This window comes from Chenopodium album, chromosome 24, assembly GCF_948465745.1.
Source record: "Chenopodium album chromosome 24, dcCheAlbu1.1, whole genome shotgun sequence".
Classification (NCBI taxonomy): domain Eukaryota; kingdom Viridiplantae; phylum Streptophyta; class Magnoliopsida; order Caryophyllales; family Amaranthaceae; genus Chenopodium; species Chenopodium album.
Window position 1 is genome coordinate 26946245 of NC_137857.1, and position 15370 is coordinate 26961614.

Here is a 15370-nt window from a genome sequence, read left to right on the forward strand (position 1 = left end):
AGAAATGAACTGCTTATCTTGCTATTACTATTATATGTACTTGCATAAACTTTTTTTAAAAAAACAAATGAAAATGTAAGAGTTTAGGAAAAAATGCAAATGAAAATATATATTACAACAGGTAAAATACTATATTTATTTAGTATACACAAATACAATTAAAATCTACTAAAACTAAGGCAAAGATAAAGACTACATAATCTAAGAACATACTCTAAAAACAATAATTCTACAACTTAAAGACAATTAAGCTACAGCTCCTAAACTGGTCCAAGCAACAACTCAAACAAAATAGGATAGCCATGTCGATAAACGACTAACGCTCCAACTCCATCGACAATTGCTTGATCTTCATAGAACAAATTAACTCCATTCTTCAAAACACTATCAGTGATAAGGTTATTCTCCTTTACTAGATGAAGTTCAACAGGCCACTGTTTCATTCTATGCTGAAGTAAAACTAAAGTGCAAGGTTCTATTTCATGAAAATGAGCCCTTGCAAATAATAGAGGAACCACCTGCATAGAACATATAATATTACAGTTCCTGACAGCAACAAACTATGATCATAATCCACTATAAATGAAAAACTCACAATTTTTCCCTGGAAAATGCATCGACGATCAAACACATACTTAAACGATGGATCAGGGCATTGTTCTTGCATTTGAGTTAAATGCCTATACATTTCCTCAGCACTCAGAAGGAGCCTTCTTCGAACAGGGATAGTTCGATTAGTAGGAGCATTTACACGTGTTTTTTCCTCCCCAAATGAATTATACATTTTGGTGTGAATGACGCCATTACCCATGAAATACAATATCAAAGTATCTCCTACTTCTAGATCATTATCTGAGACAAATTATTTCCAGCCTGCATCAATATACATACCAGTAATCGACTTTCCAATGCAAGTCTTATAAACAACTATATCCCATGCAACTCCATCTTCACTGCGGTAAATTTGAAAAGCTCCACATTGCTGTGCTAGAATGTGATAAAACATAGAAGGAATCTCCTAAACAATAGCAACAATTAACCTAATCAAGACCACATAAACTTATCAAGTTTAAAAGTAGACTTTATTTTAAAAATAGCTGACTATACCACTACTTCTAGATGATCTTCATCCAATCTCAGAATCCACTTCATTGCACAACTGCCATCAGCCTAAAATAACAGAAGGGAAAAAAAACAAAAACAAACAAACATGAACATACTTTACAATACACTAAAATATAAATATCATCGGCTTTCATGTTCGAATATCCATACCATTATTACTAGTCCACGAATCGAATGCAAATGAAACACTCAAATTCTCCAAATTATATCACTCTCTTATATACTCATTAACATTACATAATTTTTTTTTAAAAAAATATATATTTTAGATAAGAAATCAAAGTGAACTGTAGCCATGTGAACTACACTATAAATGAAATTGCTTATCACGATTGATATATCAATGCAAAAAGGAAGAAAAAACAGAAGAAAACAAAAGGGAAAAAAACAAAAAAAAATAAAATAAAAAACATGTAAGGAGATCAGTCACTTTTATCAGAGGAGTAAATCCATTACATATGTAAAGCTTCTCCATACAGATTATTCAAAGCTTTCCCATACAAATTTCTTTGACATTATTGAAGCTATTACAATTAAAAAAAGCTTGGATATAAATCCATTACTAAATTATTATTAGATTTTAAGGCAGTATTAATCTTCAGAGAAGCAAACTGCATCACTTGAAGCAGATTTGTGTAAAGGTTCAATAAGACTGAATCTTTCTACCATTGACGCTGAAAATATCCTCACATAAAAAGACTTATTCCCACCATAATATATCATAAGAACTTCGCCTTCACAGATTTGGTTATCGTTTACAAACACTTCCCAACCAATGCCAAGAGTCATATACTCTCTGGTTTGGTCTGTGACTTTTGCCAATTCACTATTCCATATCCGACTATTGCTCCCACGGAGGACTTCCACAGGGCTAGATAAACAGCTTAGCATAGAAGTCCAACTTTCAGGTAGCTCCTGTAATAAATATTAAAAACATCAAAGACAATTCTACAACAAAGAAGAAAAGTATTAACTACAATCAGTAAAAATCTCTTCCATACCAGCTCTTTTCGACATTCATCTTGAAAAGACACCAAATGGGACGGCAAATTCTGATATAAGCTCATAATTTTGAAATACCAACACATCTATTCAAAAAATACAAACAACTTCACTAATATAATGGATCAAAGAATTAATTGTCTATGCAAAAACCTTAGTAACTCCAGCTCTAATAAGAGTTACAATTAGTAGATATTGACCGTAGTTAAAGAAATCTATTAGTGATGTATTAATCACATATATGATATTCAAATGTTCACATTGACTATTACTTACAAGCATTCAAAGCTCTTGACTAAACTTTGCATACACATATACTATGTAAGAGTTTCCTATGTACATACAACAATTTAGCAAAATTAAGGACTAAACTATCTCACAATTAAATCAGTCATTAAGAGTTTTCTATGAAAATCAGTTTTCTTTGAAAAGTTTATTTATAAGCCTAAAAATCAAATTTCTTTGAAAATCAGTTACTAAAAATTTTCTGTGGAAATCAGTTTTATTTGAAGAATTTATTTATAATCAATTAGTAATTGATATCAGGATACTCCTAAACACAATTTATAATCACTTACTAATTGATATCAGTTACTAATTTATTTATAATCAGTTACAAAACAATTATAGATTGCCATTCTGTTTTTAGGCAATTAGAAATCTAGCATTGATTGACAATTAATATTTAAATTTCATTATTGAGATTATACTGAAAATGGCAATATCATGAGTCACAAAACTGACATAGCATGGGAATTTCACCCCCTCATCAGCAAATGCTCAGAGGGCTTCCTCGAGTAGAGAGATTCACCTGTAGTAGTAAGCATCATCCATAATCTTTTCCCAAGCTAAATTAATTTGCAATCTTCATATAACCTATCCTAATTCTAATTGAGTTAGATTAATTAGATTAGTGAACACTGAATAGACAACACAATAATCTAACAAGAAGGACTGATCATATCATATCATACTGCATTCATAGAAATCGATTTAGTCACGGCATTCAGTGAGTAGTATTTTTGGTGACAAATCAATAATAGTCGTCATTCATACCAACCGAACAACACAGCAATAAAGATAAGAATACTGAGCAGATACCTATTCATATCAACAAAGCAATACTGAACAATATCAACAACAAGATAAGTTTCCAACCAAGAGTATCCAATAAAAACAAATAGATAGAGATAAATTTCTGCACATATTGTCAGCCTTAATAATGCATCATACATTTACAACCTGAAAAAAAAAAAAAAGAGGACAAGAAAAAAAAAGCCATAGATTTCGATATCTCTAAAATCAGCAATTATACAGTTTATTTGTACATACAGACATAGGATTCCAGTTTTAACAATAGGACAAAGAAAAAAAAATTATCAAAGAAATATAATTACATCTGTACAAAAATATATACAGCTCTTTTGAGAAAATAAACTTGCTGAATATTTCATAGAAGCAGCTACGTGGAGTTCATGCCAATACAATTCACATAAGTAAAAAAAAAGAAAAAAAAAGAAAAAAAAATAGATTATTAGTATAAATATAGAGCTATTGCTTTGCATACACAACAACACAATAACAAACAGAAAAAAAAAAGAAGCAATCCTATGCCAAATATAATACACCTAACTCACAAAATGCTTCGAAAAATAATACAAAATCACATTAGCTTTCAACTTCCTCTCATTAACCAAAAAAAAATTTCAGCTTACCTCAAAATACCATTCTATATATCAAACTACTAAAAGTCAACACCAAAGTTAATGGTAAATAAGGGAATCAACTCCAAAGTTAATGGTAATGTATTCCCTAATAATAATCTTTAATACAATTACGTTATCTTCAGTTGAATTCACTACGTGGGTGACGTAATTGTATTAGAGTTCGTTAATAGCTATTTAGGTAATTTGTCAATAAAAAAAACCATATAAATATTGGCAATTAAACACCTAAATAGCACCCAAGTTTCGTGTTGAAGCCAACAAGATGGTTTTTACAAGGAAAAAAAATGACTCGCATTCCATTCCACTAAACCATCTCCTACAAATAACTTGGGAAAAATGTGCCAACATGAAAAATTCAAGAGGGCGAAAGATTATGCATGCCGGGCAAAAATAAAAAATAAAAAAAAAAAAAAAAAAAAAAAAAAAAAAAAAAATTGGTATGATTTCAAGAATTTGTAATTTAGATGCTCTCGCAAATTAGCCGACATTATTTTCTATGTATTTTAAAATTAATGTAATTTAAATATTGTTAGAATAAAGCAATGTATTTATTTTTTCTTTGCAAATCCGTTTTTAGCTTTAATGATGCAATACTATATTTTTCTAACTGGTTGTCTTTAGAATAACTCTTATTTCATAATGGTTGTGTTTATACGTCTCTAAATGAAAATAGTCAACTATTGATTGACAACAAACAACAAATTGAATGCAAGATATTTCGTATGACTAAGAGTCTAAGTGAAAAAAAGCAAGGAAACAGAAAAAAGAAAGGAGAACGTGCACTATAAAATAACACTAGCAACAAACCCACTCAAAATTGTACAAGTAAAAAAAGATTCTTTGCCAATAATGCACTTCTACACTTATACTTGATAAAAAAAAAAAAAAAAAAAAAAAAAAAAAAAAAAAAAACAGAAATGTTTTGCACCACAATACTACCCTTCACCAGTGCAATATGTATTAAAAAAAATAATAATTAAAATGCTACATTTAGCTATAAATATAGCACTTGCTCTTCTCATTTACAACAACAACATAACAATATCCTTCACATTCTCTAATTTTCAAAATGGCTAAAAAAACAACCCAAAAAAATAATACCTCCCTCCCTCCTCTCATCAATCAAAAATCAATAATAGCTTTCCTCAGAATACCATTACACACAAAATTTTAAAACATGTTCAACCCCAAAGTTAATGGTAAATAGGGAGTTATCACCAAATCTCGTGATAACATATTCCCTAAAAATATTCTTTAATACAATTATGTCGCAACCGGTTAAATCGACTCCGCAGCAACATATTTGTATTAAAGTTTATTAATAATGCCCAAGTAGAGCGTTGAAGCAAATGGAGTCGGTGTTTATGTTAAGCAAATGGAATTAGCTTTCGTCAAATAATCCCGGCTCCTACGAAATAACTTGGGAAAATTACACCAACATATAAAATCCTTTAATTTAGAGAAATTTGTATGTTGGGAGAAAATGAAAGAGATTTTGTATGTAATTTTTAAAAAACGAAATTTACGATCACTATAAATTTGTATTCTACAATTAGTGTATTTTTCAAATTGGATAAAAAAACAAAAATATTCAATTATTCTTCATATCAGTAACATTTAATAATTCTTTGTTATTTTGCATTTTCTTTTCAAGTAAATTTATTTAATTACAGCAGAAAAGTTTCCATCATTAATAATAAGCTACAAAAGTTACTACTAAATATCAATATCAACCTTTTAGATAACAATCTTCACCTTACAACGTAACTTGCAAAATCAATGCACGAAGCTTTGCAATTTGTCTTATGCACATTTAATTAAGTGAAAATAGGAAAATTCTCAATATTCGTTGTATTAGCTTGCATAAGGGCTTTCATATCTTTTTTTTTCTTTCTATAATCTCTACTAAACTAATTTAGCTTTAATGATTACATCTAAGTTTTGTTGATTATTACTAATGAAAACTGATTGTTCATAATAACTCTTATTTTCTTATTATATGTCAACTCTATTTTAATACATTAGATTAAAATATATAACTGCACAATTCTTATTTGCTTATTTTCTATAATTAAATTAGCAGATAAACATGATTCTGACTTATTAGTAATAATTCTTATTTAATTAACCAAAGTTCCTGACAAATAACTTCCTGCCAATTAGTGATAAGCTTCGTTGCTTATACGATATCTCTTGAATGAATTATATTTATTTGGAATAAGAAGGCCTTCCCAAGCAAAAGAAGTTAAACTTGTGTCATATTTATGCTAGCATTTCGACTTAATATAAATCAGCCGAAATTAACACATACACATCAACTAATCACGCGCTAATTACAAAACAAAATAATGTTGGGGGACCGCGCGCGTAGCGCGCGGGCCAACGACTAGTATATTAAAGAGTGTAATATTATGGATACCTTAAGGTTCTGTTTCGCAAATTCCATTGGTCATCTATGAAGTGTGATGTAACAGTCATATATCCTTGTCTTTAGTTTGATCTGCATAGCTCTTTTGACGATCTTGTGCGGCTTTAATTTTCTCTTGAATCATCTTTACTTGTTTCACCGTCTCCTCGATCATCTCTGGCCCGAGTGTAACAGTCTCACTTATGTCGCTCCAACATATTGGGCTTCTACACTTCTGCCCATACAAAGCCTCGAATGGCGCCATCCCAATGCTTGCATGATAACTGTTGTTGTAGGAAAATTCTATCAAGTCCAAATGATCTTCCCACGAACCCTGGTACTCCATGACACATGATCTCAACATATCCTCTAATGTATGTATTGTTCTCTCTGTTTGACCATCGGTTGTGTGGTGGAATGCAGTGCTCATCAACAACTTAGTCCCCATAGCCTTTTGTAAACTCTGCCAGAAGTTGGATAAGAACCTTAAGTCTCTATCCGAGATGATGTCCTTCGACACACCATGGTATTTCACCACGAATTTCACATATGCTCTTCCCAATTGATCCATTGACTATGTACTCCTCATGGATATGAACATTGCACACTTCATTAGTCGATCCACTATGACCCAAATCGTATCATTTCCTGGTCGATTCTTGGGTAAGGCTCTCACAAAATCCATGGAGATCAGATCCCACTTCCAACTAGGCACCTCCAAGGATTGAATTATTCCTTGGGGTCTCTTATGCTCGATTTTGACCTTTTGACAAGTTAAACATCTAGCCACAAATTCTGCCACTTCCCTTTTCATATTCGACCACCAGAATGTCTTTTTCATGTCCTTATACAACTTATCCGCTCTGGGATGCATTGAATAAGGAGAACTATGAGCTTCCTCCATCAACTTCTGCTTAATATCACTTCGATTCTGAGGAACACACCATCTCCCTTTAAACCTCACGCTTCCATCATCGGCGATTGAAAAGTCCAATACTTGCCCTTCCTCGATCTTCTCTTTAATCTTGTTTAACTTCTCATCTCCAGGCTGACTTTCCCGAATCTCATCATAGATTGACGGTCTGCTCAACAAGGCACTCAAAATCTTCTTAACTTCTCCTTGTACCAATACCTCCAAATTTATCTTTTGGAATTCCACACACAATTGGTCTGGGAGAATCATTGCGTTAGCTGCATGACTTGACTTCCTACTTAATGCATCAGCTACAACAATCGCTTTCCCTTCATGATACTGAATCTCCAAGTCGTAATCCTTAATCAACTCCAACCATCGCCGTTGTCTCATATTCAACTCCTTTTGAGTGAATATGTACTTCAAACTCTTGTGATCGGTGAAAATCCTACATGTCACTTCGTACAAGTAGTGTCTCCAAATCTTTAATGCAAACACAATTGTGGCTAACTCCAAGTCATGGGTCAGGTAATTCACCTCATAAGGCTTCAACTGTCTTGAGGCATAAGCAATCACCTTTCGATTTTGCATCAACACACAACCTAACCCGAACTTTGACGCGTCACTATACACTTCATACTGCTCACTTCCATCAGGCAGGGCTAACATAGGTGCCGTAGTCAACTTCTCTTTTAATGTCTGAAAAGCCTTCTCACACTCCGGAGTCCACTCGTATTTACATTCCTTCCTCATCAAGCTCGTCATAGGCCTTACAATTCTCGAGAAATCCTTAACAAATCTCTTATAATAACCTGCTAACCCAAGAAAACTCCGGACATCTAACACACTCCTCGGGGTCGGCCATTCACTTACAGCCTTTACCTTTGCTGGATCCACCGATACTCCCTCCTTAGAAATCACATAACCTAAGAAAGCTACCTCTTCCAACCAAAACTCGCACTTTGAGAGTTTGGCGTACAATTGATGCTCTCTCAAGGTTGACAATACCGCCCTCATATGCTCCTCATGCTCATCTCGATTCTTCGAATACACCAAAATATCATCGATAAACACTAAAATAAACTTGTCTAAGTATGGCCTAAAGATTCAGTGCATTAAATCCATAAAAACCGCAGGTGCATTGGTTAACCCAAATGGCATCACAGTGAATTCATAGTAACCATAACGAGTCCTAAAATCACTTTTTGCAATGTCTGACTCTGCTATCCTCAACTGATGATACCCTAACCTCAAATCGATCTTCAAAAATATTCCCGCCCCTTTCAACTGGTCAAACAAATCATCAATCCTAGGCAGTGGGTACTTGTTCTTTATTGTCACATTGTTCAACTCTCGGTAATCTATGCACAACCTTAGACTTCCATCTTTCTTTTCCACAAACAAAACTGGTGCACCCCATGGTGATGAACTAGGTCGGATATATCCCTTCTCTAACAAGTCGTCTAACTGAGTCTTCAGCTCTTTCATCTCAGCCGGGGCATCCTATATGGAGCCTTTGAAATAGGTCATGTCCCTGCACTAAGTCTATGGTAAATTCAACATCCCTCACAGGCGGCATCCCTGGAATCTCCTCGGGAAAAAAATCAAGAAATTCATTTACTGCTAGAATATTTTTTCCATCATCTCTACCTCCCTCTTCTATCCTCTAGACACTACACAAATACAGTGGATATCCTTTTGCTACACATTTCTTAAGTTGCAAAGCAGATATGATCTTTAACCCTGATTTCTTTCCCTCCCTTCGATAGGTTACCCTAACTTTGCCCGGGCAACACAACGTGACCTTTTGGGCCTCACAATCAATTTGGGCCTTGTACTTGCCCAACTAGTCCATCCCCAAAATAACATCAAGATCTTGTAAGTCAATCTCGATTAAGTCTGACGGAAATTCTACTTTTGAAATGACAAGAGGTACACCCTGATGCATCTTAGTACAATTCACCACTTCCCCTGATGGGATAGCAATATCTAAAGAAACAGACACCGGACTCCTTAACTTGAGTTTATCTACTAAAGTTCTAGAAATAAAAGAGTGAGAAGCCCCTGAATCGAACAAGACTTTAGTAGACATAGAACAAATAAAGAAATTGCCAATTACCACATCAGAAACAATTGCAGCCTCACGGCTGTTCACCACGAACACACGACCCTTGGGAGCGGCTCCACTGTTTTTGGGTGTTTGTTTAGGAATGAATCCACTGGGCTGAGCTGGCTTGGTTTGGTTCATCTCATCTTGGGGTTTACCCGACTGCTCATCAGAGACCTTGTAACACTCATACTCACGATGACCTAGCTTTTGACAGTAGCGGCAAGTCACTAGGTTTCCCTCACAATCCCTTCCTGGGTGGTTCTTCGCACATCTCTTGCAAAAATAAGTTCTCTTGGGTTTGTCTCCAATCCCTCGGTTTCCATTTCCTCTTTCAAATTTACCCCTGTTGTCCCTTTTCCCATTGAAATTCCCACTCGGGTTCTCCTCAACCTTGGGTTTCTTATCACTCCCATTGAAAGTCCCACTAGGCTTCCTCTTTTCCCCGAAAAAGTTTCCCTCTAGCTCTCTCCCCTTGATCCCATAAAGGTGCGCAGCTCTCCCATAAACCTCATCTAAGGTTTCAAAGGCCACTCTCCTAGTTTTCCTTGAAGGGTCATAGTCAAACTTTGCTCAAATCTATGTGCCTTAAGTGCTTCAGTTGGTACTACCTCAGGTGCAAATCTCATTAACTCAATGAACTTGCTATAATACTCATTAATTGTCATGTTCCCTATCCTAAGGTCTGTAAACTCCATACACTTTTGTTTCCTCAAGTAGGAAGGGTAAAACTTCTCTCTTAAAGCTTCCTTAAATTCAGCCCACCCAAAGTTAAGAATACTTAGTAAGTCATTTCTCCTTTGACTCCACCACAAATCGGCATCCTCTCTAAGGTAATAAACAGCATTATTGACCTTTAACTCCTCGGGGCAATTAATAGCATCAAAAAGTTTATCAAACTCTCTCACCCAATTTTCTTAGCTTGCTGGGTCTACTTTGCCAAGGTAAGTGGGTGGTTTGGCTGCAGCTACTCTTTTAAAAACTTCCCCAAAAGCATCAAGGCCATTATGGGCTTTTCCCTGGTTAGAGACAATACCAGCTATGTTTTCGGTTATTTTGGTTAGCCTTTTGATGACAGAGTTGACTTTGGAACTACTCCCTTTCTTAATTCGTTGCCTTAGAGACATGATCCTGAATAATGTGGTAATTAGACACATAAATTTACAAACAAATTGTTCATCTATCCAACAAAGACTCGGAAAATGTAATAACTTTACTGTTCATAGAATATCTTGAGTATTAGACGTTTCATCAAATTAACTAGCAAGTCTAAATTGTCACTTTAGAAGCAACTCTATGTAACATCTCAAAATAAATCATCATAAGATTTATCATAATTTGCATAGAATTATAACATACAAATCAACAAACACTTCTCCATATAATTCGTCACATAAAAGCGCAATTCACCTTCCAATCCATTTCCAATTTATGAATAATTATCGAATAATAATTCATGAACCTTCACTAATATACGTTGGAATATGAAAATTCCCAAAAGACTATCAATCTTAATGCAATTCGAAATTAAATTCGAACCTTTATATTCTAAAACATAGTTTGGACGTTTGCTTAGTCCATATGCACATAATTCACGTAAAGTTCGAAATCACTTTTTGAATACGTTTCAAATTCTTTTATTTTGAAAATATAATATATAGTTATAAGTTGAATACTTGATTCATAATGTGGACTAATTGGACTAATGAGATCCCAGGTAGGAGAGGTTAGGGTCAACGTTGCCCAGAGCCCAAATCCTACCTAGCCAGAGCTCATTGTCAATCCAATAATCCCCACTATTAATCTTTCTTCGTATTAAAATAGAAAGTAGTTTTTACTTAAATATATACTTAATATATACTTTCAAAAAATGCAAAACTCTATCCTATATGCCCTTCTTAGGTCTACCCATCAGTTTTATATTCCAATTTTAATCTTTTTAAGACCCGAAAACTGATACCACTTTGTAACACCCCCAAATTACTCTCTATAATAATCCAACTTAGTGAGTAACTTGGGAGTATTACCGCCACGTGATTACGTAAGGCTTAATAGAGTTTTGCAGCGAAAAATAGTACTTATCTTTCATTAATAATAATAGTAATAATAATAGTTTTGAAACACTTCTAAAGTAACTACAACACTAATACTATGCTTGCTAAATTAAACTAGGTGATCACCGCCCATCCTTCCCAATGCAACATATAGTTTACGTTGTCCGATCGCCTTCACCTATCTACTCATCAAAATGATAAGTAGGACCAAGCCAAAACAAAACAAATACGTATTAGCCAAGATGCTAAGTACATACAAATGCTAAACATGTAAAATCAATTTAATTAATTAAACATGCTTTCGAAGAGATTTGACTTTAATAAATCATAATTTATCCTAACCATTCATTAATAGAAATTCATGTATAAAAGCTTGTCAAAAGGACCAATTTCCGAAATAATTAACTTTCCAAAGATAATTCTGAATAGGGTGGATCAATCCATATTTTCATAAATCATTTTTCCATCTAAGTGTGCACACCCCCCAAGCTAGTAACTCCTTTACATAGTGCTTGCTATCAAGGAGAAAGGCTAGGTCATACAAATTCCATAGTCTTCAACTTACTCCGCATAGTGGGAGTTAAAAATCCAAGATCGAAGGAATAAATCCTAATAAATAAACTTTCCAATATCCCATACTCGGGATAATTTAAACAATAAAATTTCCTTCTTAAATATCAATACAAGTTTATAATCAACCATATAAAATATTTAAGCATTTGAGATTAAACGATTAAAACATGCTTCACTGGAATTTATTTCCCAATCATTTAAACATGGTTCGAAATCACTTAACATGTAAATCACATTTCATATAAAGGTCACTTTATAAAAGATCTAGCCACGTGTACGTACCTCGATCTTTATAAAACAAACACGGGGCTCCTAGTTACCAATCGGAAATTCCTTCTACAATAAACCAATAATCCTAATCAAATACTTTTCAACCCATAGACACGAGGACTTAGAATACCGACTTTGACTAGTTGTGCATGAACAATTGATTATTTTAACTCTTTTTATAACAATAATAGTTATAATAATAATAATAATAATAATAGTTATAATAATAGTTATAATAATAATAATAATAATAATAATAATAACAATAATAGTTATAGCAATAATAATAATAATAATAACACTAATAACAATAATAACAATTGTAACAAATAATAATAATAATAATAATAATAATAACACTAATAACAATTGTAACAATTGTAACAATTGTAACAAATAATAATAATAATAATAATAATAATAATAATAATAATAATAATAACAAATAATAATAATAACAATAGTAACAATAGTAACAAATAATAATAATAATAGGAACGACGAGGCCCTCAGACCTGCGGATGTGTTACTTTATTCATGGGATCGTGGTCGCGATGTCTGTATTGATTTGACAGGGTCTTCTCCTTTGACACAGTCAGGGCTATCTGACTTTATTCCTGGGCGGGTTGTGGCTGATGCTGCTCATCGGAAGCGGGTTAAGTATGAAGCTCGATGTCAGGCGATTGGATATGGTTTCATTCCCTTCTCCTTTTCTTCGCTTGGGGAATTAGAGAAGGAGGCTGTTGCGTTACTGAAGCGGATTCAGAGGTTCTCGACGACGCAAGACATTGGGGCTCGTGCTGCAGCTCATATCTTCACTAGGGTAGGATTTGCTATAGCTAGAGGAGTGGAGGCCCAGATTGTATCTCGACTTCCCACTAATTTATTGTAGGTTGTATGACTTTTGTTTTTGATAAAAATAATAATAATAATAATAATAATAATAATAATAATAATAAATAACAATAACAATAATAATAATAATAATAAGTATGTAGTATGGTAGTAGTACATAGTATCTAGTAGTAGTAAATAGTGGTAGTAAATTAGTTAATGTTGATAACCATTGTAGTGACAAAATGAGTAGTAGTAATACGTGAGTAGTAATAGTCTAGCAGGTAGTATGAAGTAGGATTAGTAGCAGTAGTAAGACATATTAGTGCATGATAGAAGATCAAGAAGTATGGCAGTAGCTTGGTACTTATGGTCAACAACAACAAGGAAGGAGGTGGCGGCACGATGGTGGTCGAATGGCGGCAGTAGGGTGGCAGCAAGGAGGTGCTCGTGAGGAGCTCAAGACCACAAATGAAAGCTAAAAGGAGGTGAGTATGGAGGAGGAAGGAGAAAGGAGAAAGAAAGTAAGATTAGAAGAGAAGTAGGAGATGTGATGAAATAGCTCATATTCCATGACTATTTATAGGGAAGTTTGGTACTACTTCAAGGTCTTCAACTATGGCATTCAATGAAGGAGGCAAGTGGGTAATTAACTCCCACCTTTGCCGACATCAAAACATTTTTTTTTAATACATACCAATTTTGGGGAAGCAAGAAGATAGCTAGATTGGAGTATTTGTTTTGTGTAGTACTAGTGTACAACAAGTATGTGTTTGGGCTTAAGAAATAAAATTGATATTTTGTAATTTGACTCGAAAACAAGGTTTATTGACCCGGGAAAATATTATCAATTGAACTTCGATTTTTGGGTATGATAAATTTTAACTTTGACTTGTATAATTAAAACCTTTATTATGAAATTATCTTCGTAAAATCATTTAAATATTTTCGTATAATAATAAAATATTTCGAAAAAATCCATATTTAATAATTATTAAATGACTTAAAAATACGGGGTATTACAAATACTTTTAAAACAAAAAGTTAAACTATTGAAACCAAATTTAGTATATTAATAATCAAACCAAATTATTTACAACTTTGCCATTGATATACAATTACAAATATATCAATTATATTTTAGCTTTGTTCATTGGAATGGCAATAAAATAGCACATGAGCTTGCACACAACTTGTCATGGGCGGTAGAAGGGTTCGTGTGTCTAAATTTTCCATCATGTATTAGGGCCTGTTCTCTTCAGCTTAATTTCAGCTAAGTTCAGTTCAGTTCCTAATTTCTTTCTTTCATAAACAATTCGGTTCAGTAAATCAGATTGGCCCTTACTTCTCTTTTGATTTCTGATTCTCCCATGAATAAAGTCTAGTTCCTTGGTGGGGTTTATATAAAAAAAAAAAGTTCTATTTTTTTTATTTAAATACCTTTCTTGAATATTATGGCTTTATGGCTTATACTTTGAAGGTAATTATGCAATTTTTTTATTTTTATTTTATAATATCTCTTATCAATTGGAATATTAATATAACCATCCACTCCATTCGATGTTATGGTTAATTGTGATGTGCCGCCTCAGTTTCGTACTGACATATTGGTAAGATTTTCAAACACAGTTGTTCTATGTCCAACTCGTTTGGACTTGATTTTCTCACCTTGTTTGTATTTTGTCTTTGCGGCATTGGTCTTCCTTTTCTCTTGCTCATCCCGAGAGACATTCATTACACAAATAATAGTAGCAAGATGGGAGTGCATCTTGTCGCATAGCCCCTATATGCATTTGTTGCATATAGGAAGGTAAAAATGGAAAAGCGCATTCAGAATAATACTTTTTATGGTTTAAGTGGTACATTTTTTGTACTATTATACATGTATATTGTACCATTATATCTTAATTGTACTATCATATCTCACAGTTGTATAATATTTTGATGTACCATTTACATACTTAATTGTAATATTAACATTATATTTATACCACTACAACATTTAATGTTAATATTTACCTATAAAATAGTACTTTGTACTCCCACTACAACTTCAACTTAATTACTACGTTGCCATCCTATATGCAATGTTTACATATAGGAGCAATGCGCCAGACCTTAGTCTGTAGATAACTTTTTGGCTCATCATGCAAGTGGGTCCCTACTATCACTCAACCCTGTCATTCTTACTATATGAGTCGCATCAAATGATATAACTAGATCCTTAACTCTAAAACACTTGTTCTCTACATCATAGCACTCAATAATTCAGTGCACCAAAGTATTAGATGTAGCCTTTGGTTTTGCATTAAGTAGCTTATAGAATTGTGGTAAGTGTTAAACTTTAACTCCATAAGA